The sequence below is a fragment of the Amblyraja radiata genome, chromosome 10 (genome assembly GCF_010909765.2).
Source record: "Amblyraja radiata isolate CabotCenter1 chromosome 10, sAmbRad1.1.pri, whole genome shotgun sequence".
In the NCBI taxonomy this organism is placed as follows: Eukaryota; Metazoa; Chordata; class Chondrichthyes; order Rajiformes; family Rajidae; genus Amblyraja; species Amblyraja radiata.
Window position 1 is genome coordinate 61,186,580 of NC_045965.1, and position 13,557 is coordinate 61,200,136.

Sequence of the window (13,557 nt, forward strand, 5' to 3'; positions counted from 1 at the left end):
GGGTGCAGCATAGAAGAGCTCTGATCGCCCGCCTGCGGCCTATAACATCCTAAAGCCGCAGTCTCCGATAGGAAAGTGCCGATTCGGGCACTCCAAGCGTGTGTTTGACCGTCCCGACGTCAGAGTTTTGATCATCCCAACAAGAGGGCCTGTACATCGGGCCATCCGTAGCGGCGACTATGGAGGGTTTATGGCCACGACCACGGATGAACAAAGGATGAGGAGTGACAGAACTTTGTTGCCTTCCACCACAGTGAAGAATGCTATGGTGGATGTTTGTGTTAAATTCTATTGTGTATTGTGTGTTTCTTTAAAGTGTATCGCTGCTGGCAAATTCATTTCACTGCACCTTTTGAGTGCATGTGATGAATAAAATTGACTTTGACTGACTTTTTGGAGTGGATCTCTTCTGTAACAGATCATTTAATTTAGATGATTTCTATAGCAGAACTACGTTTCCTTTAGATTTTACTCAATAGTATTCTCAGGACTAATAATACTGTTTTGGTTGCAAAATTCTGATTATAGAAATTGAACAAAACACAATGGCATAACAGTAGAGTTGGTGCCTCACAGCGCCAGAGACCCAGGTTCAATCCTGACCTCGGTTTGGGTGGAGTTTGCACGTTCTCCCTGGGACTGCCTGGGTTTGCTCTGATTTCTTCCCACATCCCAAAGACGTGCAGGTTTGCAGGTTAATTGGGCTTTGTAAATTGATCCTAGTGTGTAGGATAGAACTAGTATATGAGTGACCACTGGTCGATGTGGACGGTTCCACGCTGTATCTCTAAACTAAACTAAATTAAATTGAACTAAAGTAACGTAAACTAAACTTGTCAGGCTTTGGCCTGCCCCACCTATTTTCACCTCTTCCTCTTCCCCTACTGCAATCAGTCTGAAGAAGGATCCCGACTCTTTCTCTATGCCCTCCTGAGAACGCCTGACCTGCTGAGTTCCTCCAGCACTTTGTGTCTTTTGTTTTCTCCACAGAAACCTTGGGTACTGAGGGATTGTACATTAAATGTTACATTTTTGACACCACTAATAGCAATAACTCAGGATTAAGTGCAACCACTTAATTTAACAAGATGTACCGATGAGATTCAAGAAGAATGGTGCAGGTGGACAGGACAGTTGAGCAGCGAACAGAGAGATGATGTGTCCTCAAGTCTGGTCAAGGCGTAGGATTTTGAGAAGCTTTACAGCAAAAGACATGAATAAACTAGCAATAACTGAATGAAGGAGAAATGAATCTGAGACTGAAAGTATGAAGTTTAGTTTAGTCTCGAGATACGGCGCGGAAACAGGCCCTTCGGCACACCGAGTCCATGCCGACAAATGATCCCTACACACTAGCACTATCCTACACACCAGGGACAATTTACAATTTTTACCGAATCCAAATTAACCTACAATCCTGTATGTCTTTGGAGTGTGGAAGGCACCTGGAGAAAACCCACATGGTCACGGGAAGGTGTTACAAACTCCGTATAGACAGCACCCGTAGTCAGGATCGAAAGCGGGTCTGTGGCGCTGCAAGGCAACAACTCAACTGCTGCGCCACCGTGCCGCCCTAAGTAGATTGGAGATGATTGGAAAATAAAATAAACTTGCCTATAGTATATTTAAAACACAAAGGAACCTCTTGCCCACTGAGAAATTGTCGGAATTTTGCTTTATAGAGCATAAATCGCTTTTCCATCAAAATAGTCCCCCTGCAACACAATAGTTCACATGCTCAGTTCATAAACACTCCAGCATTGAGAACGGGTAATTACAGCCTGTGGGAGATATTTTTCTTTGAATTTTGTAATTTAGGTGTGGTCATTGAACATTCATTAATAACATATATGAAAAAGTCCTGGGGGAATTAAGTTACTTCAGCAAAGCAATCAGATGCTTTGCGTACACAGTAATTTCAAGGCTATTTTTGATTAGTCTGGCTTCTGCTTACAGTCAGGGACAGAAGCTAAATCTATGACCCCTATTTCTTCAAGATAAAGATGTTCAGCTTAGTTCAGCGATATACGGTATGGATATATGCAATTCATTTTTTTTTTTTTTTTTTTTTTTTTTTTGAAAATATTTTTTATTGGAGATAGGTACATAACCAAAATACATCATTACATGTCAATTATTATTACATTGTCTCCAATACTTTTTACCTTTTTTTTTTTTTAAACTAGATAGAACTAAAGAGATAGATGAAGTAAAGAAAGAAAAGAAAGAGAAGAAAAACAAAAAACAAAAACAACAAACAAAAAAAAAAAGGTAGTTAGAGAAGAATGGAAAAATTTGTTAAAATAAAAAAGACTTCATTCGAGATATTTTCGTACATTTCAGAGTGTAATATTTCATCCATTCTTTAGCCCGCGTGCTAGTCAGGTTCCTGTGCTGAACCATTCTGACCCTTTAAGTAATCAATAAAAGGAGACCATGTTCCAACGAATGATTCCTGTTTATCCAACAGGGAAAATCTGATTCTTTCCACGTTTAAGGTCTCCGTCATTTCTATAATCCACATTTTGATTGTGGGGGCCGTAGGGCCTTTCCAAAATTTTAGAATTAATTTTTTTCCTGTTATTAAACTATAATCAATAAAGTTTCTTTGTATTGTTCTAAGTGTTTGATTTAATTCTAATATTCCGAGTATTATTAATTTTGGATCTGGATCCAATTGTATGCTGGTTACTTTAGATATTATACTAAAAATATTTACCCAGAATTTTTTTATTTTTATACAGTTTGCAAACATATGAGATAATGTAGCTTCTAAATGTTGACATTTATCACATATAGGTGAGATATGTTGAAAAATTTTATGTAGTTTTGTTTTTGAATAATGTAACCTATGTATTACTTTAAATTGTATTAGAGAATGTCTGGCGTTTAGTGAACACTGATGTATGTGTTGCAAACTTTCTTCCCAAGTATCTTTCGTTATTACTTGATTTAATTCTTTTTCCCATGTTTGTCTGTGTAAGTCCGTCGAGGGAATGTCACTGTCTAATAAAATATTGTATATATAAGATATTAATTTTTCTGTATTAGGATGTTTGTTCCAACATTCATCAAGAATTTCTGAATTTCTAATTCGAAAATTTTGGGAGTTCGATTTTACATAATCTCTAAGTTGAAGATATCTGAAATAATCATTTCCTCGAAGTCCATAAGTCTGTTGCAATTCCTGAAATGTCAGAAAAGTACCTTCCTTGTAAAGTTGTCCCATATTTTTAATTCCATAATTCTTCCATTGTGTAAAACCCCCGTCCAACCATGAAGGCTTAAACAAAGGATTATTCACAATTGGAAGAAAAAGTGATAAATTATCTAATTTTAATGTCTTTTTTAATTGTTTCCAGATTCGTATAGCACTAAATATTATAGGGTTTTCCCTATAAATTTTTTTGTTTAATTTAGACGTAGCAAATAATATCGAACCGATATCAAAAGGTAAACAATCTTCCTTTTCCATTTTTAACCAGTCTGGTTGATGATCTATTTCTTCCAACCAGAAATTCATATTTTTAATGTTAACTGCCCAGAAATAAAACAAAAAATTGGGTAAAACCAAGCCTCCATTTATTTTTGATTTACACAAGTGTCTTTTGTTTATCCTATGATTCTTATAATCCCAGATAAAATCATTAACAATAGAGTCCAATTTTTTAAAAAAGTTTTTTGCCAGATATATCGGAATTGTCTGAAAAAGATATAGTATTTGCGGTAAAAAAATCATTTTTATGGCATTGATTTTGCCTACCATTGAGATAGGAAGTGTTTTCCAGTATTGAATATTCTTATGTAGTTTGTTCAGTAATGGGGGGAAATTTGCTTTAAATAATGATGTATATATCTTAGTTACATAAATACCTAGATATTTAAATTTTTCATTTACTATTTTAAATGGAAATTGTTGTATTGTCTGTTTGTTATGTTCCCTTATTGGCATAATTTCACTTTTATTCCAATTTATTCTGTATCCTGAAAGTGAACCAAATTGGGTTATTAGCTTTAATAAGTTTGGAATACTAATTTCTGGTTTTGTAATGTAAATTAATACATCATCTGCGTATAGAGAAATTTTATTCACTGTGTCCTTTGTGTTATACCCATGTATTTCCGGATGCCCCCTAACTCTTTCTGCCAGTGGCTCAATAGCAAGCGCAAATAATAATGGAGATAATGGGCATCCTTGTCTACAACCTCTAGATAGGCTAAATTTAGGTGACAACCTTTGGTTTGTAAGTATTCTAGCCGTGGGATTTGTATATAACAGTTTTATCCATGTACAGAATTTCTCCCCTAGCTGCATATTTTCCATCACCGAAAATAAATAAGGCCATTCGACCTGATCAAATGCTTTTTCAGCGTCAAGTGAAATTATTGCTAGATCTTCATTAATAATTCTCTTGGAATATATAATATTAAATAATCTTCTTAGATTATAATATGAGTACCGTTTCTGAATAAAGCCTGTTTGCAATTCAGCCCACCAAGTCCACATTGACCAACAATCACCAATTGACCCTAGTTCTATGTTAACCTACTTATGCATCCACTCTCTACACACTAGGATCGATTTACAGAGGGCCAATAAACCTGCAAACCCACACGTTCTTGGCATGTGGGAGGAAATGTCGGAAGAATCTGCTTTTAAAAAGACAAAGGATTCAAAAAGTCGGCGGGAAGAAGTTAGAGTTGCAGTTTCAGAGTGCAAATCGTCGAGGTGGGACATTAGAGTGAAGCAGGCGTTCGATAGGCTTAGCTGGAGATAGTTTGCAGCAGATAAAAGAGAAGGCTGACCAGCGGAGCGCCCTGTTACAATACACAATACAATTTATTTGTCACTTGAACCTCAGAGGCTCAAATGAAATGTTGTTTCTGCAGTCATACACACATGAAAAAAAAGACCCAAGACACAACACAATTTACACAGACATCCATCACAGCGCCTCTCCTCCTCGCTGTGATGGAAGGCAAAAAAACTTATCTCTCCCCTGCACTCCCCATTCCCCTCCCGATGTCAGAGTCAAAGCCCCCGGCGGGCGATGGCAATTGTCCCGCGGCCATTAAAGCCACGCCGGGCGATGCAAGGCCACGCTCCGGGTCTTGTGGTTGGAGCCCCCGGCGGGCGCTAGCAAAGTCCCGCAGCCGTTGAAGCCGCGCCGGGCGGTGATGTAAGGCCCCGCTCCAGGTTATCCTCGACCCCGCGACTCGGGCGGGTGAAGTCGCCGTTGCAGAAGCCTCGAAAAGCGGTCTCCCACCAGGGACCCGCGGGCTCCCAATATTACTGTCTGCCAGACCTGCGGTAAGCCTCCGAATCTCCGGGGGTCAGGTCACAGCAGCGCGCCACCACCGCTCCTCCTGCTCCGGAATCGGCCAGCTCCATGATGGTGAGTAGCTCCGCAGCTCCGTGACTGGAGCCCCAGGACGTTCCTGCTGGAGGCCGCTCCACGTTGCAGCCCCAACGACATAGGAGACCCGACATGTTGGGAGCGGACGTGTTGAGGGGAAGTGCCGTGTGGAGGTACAGCATGAGTCTTTGGCTCTGGGGTAACGTGGGGAGGTAAAGTGTGAGTCGGCGAAGAGGCTGAGGCAAGAAGACTACGTTTAAATCAGCTCTGTGTGTGTTGCGATAATTATCTTAATAAGTGAATTATTGCAGTGATGGCAGGTATGTTGTTGCAGTATGTTTCTTGCAGGATGTGGGAAGCTAGGGGCACTGCTGGTGCGTCTGACCACTACACGTGTGGGAACTGTGTCCAGATGCAGCACCTCAAGGACCAAGTTAGGGAACTGGAGCAGCAGCTGGATGACCTACGGACCATCTGGGAAACAAAAGCTTCCTGGACAGGACTTACAGTCAGGCCATCACTCCGAGAGTACAGGAGGTGCGAAGATTAGAGACAGCAAGGAAGGGGATTAAACAAGTGCACGTGACCTCAGTGGATGAACCTCTTGAAAACAGGTACACCCTCTTGGGAGCTGTCGGGGCAGATGACACTTCCAGTCTAAGTGGCGGACAGGTCTGTGACTCGAATCCCGGAGCGGAGGCTCAACCGGAGAGACCGACGTCAGGCAGAGCTATATTGGTGGGTGACTCCATTGTCAGAGGTGTGGACAGGAGATTCTGCGGTAACAGGCGACACTCAAAGATGGTGTGTTGCCTCCCTGGTGCCAGGCTCCAACACATCTCAGATCAATTGCAGGACATCCTCAACAGGGAAGGGGGGCAGCCGGAAGTAGTTGTGCATGTAGGCACAAACGACATAGGTCAGAAGAGGAAGTAGGTTCGGCAACGCAAGTATAGAGAATTAGGTAGGAGGGTGTAAAGCAGGACCTCCAGGGTAGTTATCTCTGGTTTGCTTCCAGTACCTCATGCTCGTGAGGGGAGGAACAGAGGCATAGGGGAGCCGAATGTGTGGCTGAGGAGTTGGTGCAGGGGGCAAGGATTAAGTTTTCTCGACCTCCAGTTTAAATTCCATTGGAATATTTTGGAGGACCAAGAACCAAGACCATTGGGATCTCTCTGGGGCAGGGGTGGCCTGTACAGAAGGGACTGTTTGCACCTTAACTAGAGGGGGACCAATATTCTGCAGGCAGGTTTGCTAGTGCTACATGGGTGGGTTTAAACTAAATAGTGTGGGGGGGTGGAGTCAACAATGTGGAAGGCTTATGTGTGGAGTTAACGTCAAAGAGAGTACAGGAAATCTGAATCTGTGGAATTCTCTGCCTCAGAAGGTAATGGAGACCAATTCTCTGGATGCTTTCAAGAGAGAGTTAGAGCCCTTAAAGATAGCGGATTCAAGGGATACGGTGAGAAGGCAGGAACGGGGTACTGAATGTAGATGATCAGCCATGATCACAGTGAATGGCGGTGCTGGCTCGAAGGGCCCAATGGCCTACTCCTGCAACTATTGTCTATTGTCTATTGACAGGTCACGGAGGTCTCCAGAAATAACAAGACAGATAGTTTGAAAAGGGAGAAGAGAGTAACATGATGTTGTAGGCATTACGGAGACGTGGCTGCAAGAGTATCAGAGCTGGGAGCCGAATATTTAGGGTTATACATCTTATCGGAAAGACAGAAAGGTGGGCAGAGTTGGTGGGGTAGCTCTGTGGTTAGTAATGAAATTCAGTCCTTAGCGAAGGGTGATATAGGATCAGAAGACGTAGAGTCATTGTGGATAGAGTTGATTATAAGGGTAAAGGATATTATAAGGTTTAATTATAAGGGTTAAAAAGTCTCTAATGGAAGTTATTTACAGGCCCTAAATTCTAGCGAGTACAAGCAAACATACCATTTAGCAAAATTGCGTAACTCAACATGAATGAAAATTAATCAAAAATTAGTGCTGAGCATGTGGTCAGGATCAAACTTGGGTCTCTGGTGCTGTAAGGCAGCAGCTCTACCAGCTGCACCACCGTACTATCCAAGACAATTGGTTTGGTAAAACATTTTTCTAAAGTTAGGTAGAACTTTTGCAAACACACCATTTAGCAAAATTGCATAACTCAACATGAATGAATATTAATCAAAAGTTAGTGCTGAGCATAAATGGCTTTACATTGAAAAGAAAATCCTGGAGGATTTTCTCATACAAACACCAGCTGTTTCCTGGACTCTTGCCATGACAATGTCACCAAGCATTAACAATGATTTCACAGTGGCGTGACTGGTAGGGCCACTGCTTTAGTGCTGTGAGGGGCAGCTGCTCCACCAGCTGTGCCACAGTGCCGCCCATTATTTTTACAAACAGTAAGGGCGGCATTGTGGCATAGTGTTACAGTTGCTGCCTTACTGTGCCAGAGACCCGGGTTCAATCCTGACCTCAGGTGCTGCCTGTGTGTGAAGTTTATACGTTCTCCCTTTGACTTTGTGGGTTTCTCTGGTGTCCTCTGAAGACCTGCAGGTTTGTAGGTTAATTGGTTTCTTAAATTGTCCCTAGGGTGTAGGATAGAACTAGTGTTTGGGTAATTGTGGTGTGGACTTGGTGGGCCAAAGTGCCTGTATCCACACTGTAGTTTTGTTTATTGTCACGTGTACCGATGTAGAGTGAAAAGCTTTAGTTGCGTGCCAACCAGTCAGCAGAAGGACAATACATGATTACAAACGAGCTATCCACGGTGTGCAGATACATGATAAATGGAATAATGTGAATAATGTTTAGTGCAAGATAAAGTCCAATAAAGTCCAATTAAAGATAGTCCAAGGTTCTCCAATGAGCAAGATAGTTCAGGACTGCCCTCTGTTGGTAGGATGGTTCAGTTGCCTGATAATAGCTGGGGCGAAAAAACTGAATGAAAAAAGTGCACTCACCCACTATGACAGATGAACAGAGTTTAGTTCAGTTTAGTTTATTGTCAAGTGTACTGAGGTACAGTCAAAAGCTTTGCCTTGACAAGAGCTGAACCAGGGTACAGCACAAGAGCTTATCAGGATAGTCATGGAAAATGCTGTTGATATCCTTGTGTTTATTTTGGCCTGAATCAGTCTTGGGGTTATAGGTGGTGGAGAGCAGAACATGCCCGGCATGTGTGGAGATCTCATCATCCATCATGTGGAGCATTAGGCCGCTGCCAGCGTTGGTGGGACCCCCCCACGGGAACAGAGGGTAGATTCACTAATGGCAGAGGATCGAGTTGAAATTCTGACAACTCAGGGCTCAGCAGACTGTATGTGGATCCAGTCTCCAGACAGTCAAGAGTGTTTTATTCTCATATGTCTTCTAACTTGCAGAAGTACAACAGATATGTAAACATAGTTATATGTTTGATGGACAGGTAAACATTCTGTAAACAATAGACAATGGACAATAGACAATTGGTGCAGGAGTATGCCATTCGGCTCTTCGAGCCAGCACCACCATTCAATGTGATTATGGCTGATCATCCACAATGATTAGAGCTCTAGGGGCTAGCGGAATCAAGGGGTATGGTGAGAAAGTGAGCACGGGTTACTGATTGTGGATGATCAGCCATGATTACAATGAATGGCGGTGCTGGCTCGAAGGGCCAAATGGCCTCCTCCTGCACCTATTTTCTATGTTTCTATGCTGCCTGCCCCGGTGAGTTACTCCAGCATTTGTGTCAATCTTTGGTGTAAACCAGCATCTGTAGTTCCTTCCTACACAAAATTTTCTGTTTGTCTGTCTAATTAGTTTTTTCAAGTATAATCATAATCATACTTTATTAGCCAAGTATGTTTTGCAACAAACGAGGAATTTCATTTGCCTTACAGTCATCCCAATAAAAAGCACCAGAACACACAAAATACATTTTAACATAAACAACCACCACAGTGACTCCTCAATATTCCTCACTATGATGGAAGGCAAAGAAAAGTTCAATCTCTTACCTTCTTTGTTCTCCCGTGGTCAGGGGCCTCGAGCCTTCCGTTGACGGGGTGATCGTGGCTCCCGTAGCCGGAGGTCGGGCCCTCCGCGTCGGGGCAATCAAGCTCCTGCATCGGGGAGGGGGGGGGGAATCTCAGCTTTCCTGCACCAGGTTGGGGCTGATCGAAACCTTCTGCGTCGTTTGGAGCTTCCCGACATCGGTCTCTACCCGAGACTGCGAGCCCCTCGATGGTGAAATACACAGACCGCAGTTGGAGCTTCGATCCCAGGCAAGGGATGATAAGTCCATGTCCCCGCGGTGGGGCTCAAAGTCAGTCCCGAGCAAGGCCGCCAGCTACATGATGTTGGGCCGCAGAGTGACCGGAGATGCGATCCTGAAAACAATCGCGTCAAGATAAGAAATTGAGAGAAGTTTCCCCGACCCCCTCCCCCACTCCCCACATAAAACAAACCAGAGAACGTTAACACAAACTTTTAAAACACACTAAAAATAACAAAAAAAACGGAAAGACAGACAGACAGACTGTTGGCGAGGCTGCCATCGTGTGGCGCCCACTGGATGTGACTCTCTTTTATCTAACTCTCTTTTCAATTCATCCTGTGAATTGGCCTCCACTGCCTTCTGTGACAGAGAATTCCACAAATTCACAACTCTCTGGGTGAAAAAGTTTTTTTCTCATCTCAGTTTTAAATGGCCTCCCCTTTATTCTTAGACTGTGGTCCCTGGTTCTGAACTCACCCAATATTGGAGCTGGCTTACTCCTGCACCTATTTTCTATATTTCGATGTTTCTATTTCACAGGGAGAACATACAAACTCCGTAAAGACAGCACCCGTAGTCAGGATTAAAACGGTTCTCTGGTGCTGTAAGGCAGCAACTCTACCTCTGCGTCACCATGCTCCCCATGTCCATTATCTTGCCCATTTATCACCTTCAGTCTTGATTAAAATCACCATCCCCTCTCCCCCACCTGACCCACCTGCCCATCAACCCTTCCTTACCTGAATCCACCAGCCACCTGCCTGGTCTTGCCCCATCCCTTGTCCCCTCCCCTTTCTACCACTATCTTCACTCACCTTCATCAGTCTGTAGAAGGCTCCCGACTCGAAAAGTTGTTTGTCCATTTCCTTCCACTAATGCTGCCTGACCTGAGTTACTCCGCCATTTTGTGGCTTTCCTTGGTAAACCAGCATCTGCTGTTCCTTATTTCTCCGGTAATTTGATTTTCTTTTTGCTGTACTTTCTCTCACCAATGCCCTGTATAATTACAGTAAGACACACTTACTTCTAGTGCAATTATCAATATCAATAATCTTGTAACTGAAACAAGCATACTTCTTGATTTCTTAACTGAATGTCATGTCATGCTGGGCTTTCAGTGGTTAGTATCTATGTCCATCCAAAACCCTAAGAAATCCCAGAGTTGTGGATGTAGCCCGGACCATCACGCAAATCAACCTCTTTTCCATAGACTCCATATACACTTCACACTGCCTCGACAAGGCCAGCAGCATAATCAAGGATGAGTCTCACCCCAGTCACTCCCTCTTCTCCCCTCTCCCATCAGACAAGAGGCATCGAAGTATGAAAACAAAATCATCCAAATTCAGGGACAGTTTCTTCCCAGCTGTTATCACTGACCTACCATCTACTCATTGGAGACCCTCGGACTATATTTTATCGGACTTCACTGGACTTTATCTTGCATTAAACATTATTCTCTTTATCTCATGTCTGCACACTGTGGATGGCTTGATTATAATCATGTATAGTCTTTTCGCTGACAGTATAAACAAAACATTTCACCGTAACTGTACAAATGACAATAATAAACTAAACTTTAAAAATACTTTGCATTTCTATTATATGCACCAGCGCATTGTGCCACATTGTATTGCATCTGCCATGTTTTAGACAATAGACAATAGGTGCAGGAGTAGGCCATTCGGCCCTTCGAGCCAGCACCGCCATTCAATGTGATCATGGCTGATCATCCCCAATCAGCACCCCATTCCTGCCTTCTCCCCATATCCCCAGCGCTATTTTTAAGAGCCCTTTCTAGCTCTTTCTTGAAAGCATCCAGAGAACCTGCCTCCACCGCCCTCTGAGGCAGAGAATTCCACAGACTCACCACTCTCTGTGAGAAAAAGTGTTTCCTCGTTCTAAATGGCTTACTCCTTATTCTTAAACTGTGGCCCCTGGTTCTGGACTACCCCAACATTGGGAACATGTTTCCTGCCTCCCTGCCTCTAGCATGTCCAAACCCTTAACAATCTTATATGTTTCAATGAGCTCTCCTCTCATCCTTCTAAACTCCAGAGTGTACAAGCCCAGCTGCTCCATTCTCTCAGCATATGACAGTCCCGCCATCACGGGAATTAACCTTGTAAACCTACGCTGCACTCCCTCAATAGCAAGAATGTCCTTCCTCAAATTAGGGGACCAAAACTGCATACAATACTCCAGGTGCGGTCTCACTAGGGCTCTGTACAACTGCAGAAGGACCTCTTTGCTCCTATATTCGATTACTCTTGTTTTAAAGGCCAACATGCCATTCGTTTTCTTCTCTGCCTGCTGTACCTGCATGCTTACCTGCATGGATCCCCAGCTCCCATTGTACTTCTCCTTTTCCCAACTTGATGTCATTTAGATAGTAATCTGCCTTCCTGTTTTTGCTACCAAAGTGGATAACCTCACATATATCCGCATTAAACTTCATCTGCCATGCATCTGCCCACTCCCCTAACCTGCCCAAGTCACCCTGCATTCTCATAGCATCCTCCTCACAGTTCACACTGCCACCCAGCTTCAAAGGTTCAAAGGTCAAAGGTTATTTATTAGTCACATACACCTAGGTGTAGTGAAATGCTTCTTGCCAGTGCAGCACATAAAGAAAGAATACAGACATAACATTAATAAGAGATTAAACATAAAGAACATTCCCCCACAATGGCTCCCACCATGAGGGAAGGCACAAAGTCCAGTCCCCAACCCCAGTTCACCCATAGTTGGGCCCATTGAGGCCTCCACAGTTGCCTCTACGGAGGCCCGATGTTCCTGGCCGTTCTCGCCGGGTGATGTTACTCCGGCGTCGGGAGAATCCTCGCAGCGGCTTGGGACACCTGGAACGGCCGCTTCCGTACTGGAGGCCGCGGCTTCCGAAGCCAACAAGGCCAGTTGGAGCTCCACTACTGGCAATCTCATCTAGAGATCCCAGGCTCCCGGTGTACAGTTCGGCGCCGCCGCCCGCAGCTGGCCGCTCCTCAAACCCGCAGCTCGCGATGTTTTCCTCAGCGGTCTTCAGCTCACCGGAGCTCCAGCGCGGCGACCCAGGCAAGGCATCGCCCGCTCCACGATAGCGCTCCAGCGCTGTGCCGCTGCCGAAGCCGTGGTTCTGGGCAGTGCCCGACAGGAAACTCCGCTCCAGGCCCGCTGGTAGGCCGTGAGGACGGGTCGAAGCTGCAGCCCGGAGAAAAGCTGCCTCTCCGACCAGCTTTGTGTCATCTGCAAATTTGCTAATGTTTCTTTGAATCCCTTCAACCAAATCATTGATGTATATTGTAAATAGCTGCGGTCCCAGCACCGAGCCTTGCGGTACCACACTAGTCACTGCCTGCCATTCTGAAACTGACCCGTTAATCACTACCCTTTGTTTCCTGTCTACCAACCACTTCTCTATTCATGTCAGCATTCTACCCCCAATACCATGTGCCCTAAGTTTTGCCATGTACTCAATGTCCATTTCCCCTTGAAGTCTCTCTTAATCCTCCTCCCTACTCATATTCTCACCTGGGTTTGTACTGTCAGCACACGTATAAATCTGACAACTGTGGTCCAAGCATTGATCACTGTAGTAGCCAAATAGCTACAGCCTGCTCTCTGGAGAAATGTTGGTTTAATACTGATCTCCCGGTTGCTCAGCACTTTAACTCCCCCTCCCATTCCCAATCTGACTTTTCTGTTCTGGGCCTCCTCCATTGACTGAGTGAGGCCCAGTGCAAATAGGAACAGCACCTCATATTTTGCTTGGGTAGCTTACACCCCAGCGGCATGAACATTGACTTCTCTCACTTCAAGTAGCCCTTGCTTTCCCTTTCTCTCCATCCCCTCCCCATTCCCAGTTCTCTCACTAGTCTTACTGTCTCTGATGACATTCTATCTCTGTCCTGCCCTCAATTAAATGCTCTTGGCTCTTCT

General features: G+C 44.0%; 1 long non-coding RNA gene across 1 annotated transcript; it reads left to right on the top strand.

The window, feature by feature from the left end:
- The first annotated feature begins 1,652 nt into the window (after positions 1–1,652).
- Positions 1,653–7,275, top strand: LOC116978150. Its single transcript, XR_004413392.1, has 3 exons — positions 1,653–1,662; positions 1,819–1,823; positions 7,239–7,275. It is a non-coding gene; the product is annotated as an uncharacterized LOC116978150 (long non-coding RNA).
- Positions 7,276–13,557: the final 6,282 nt, after the last annotated feature.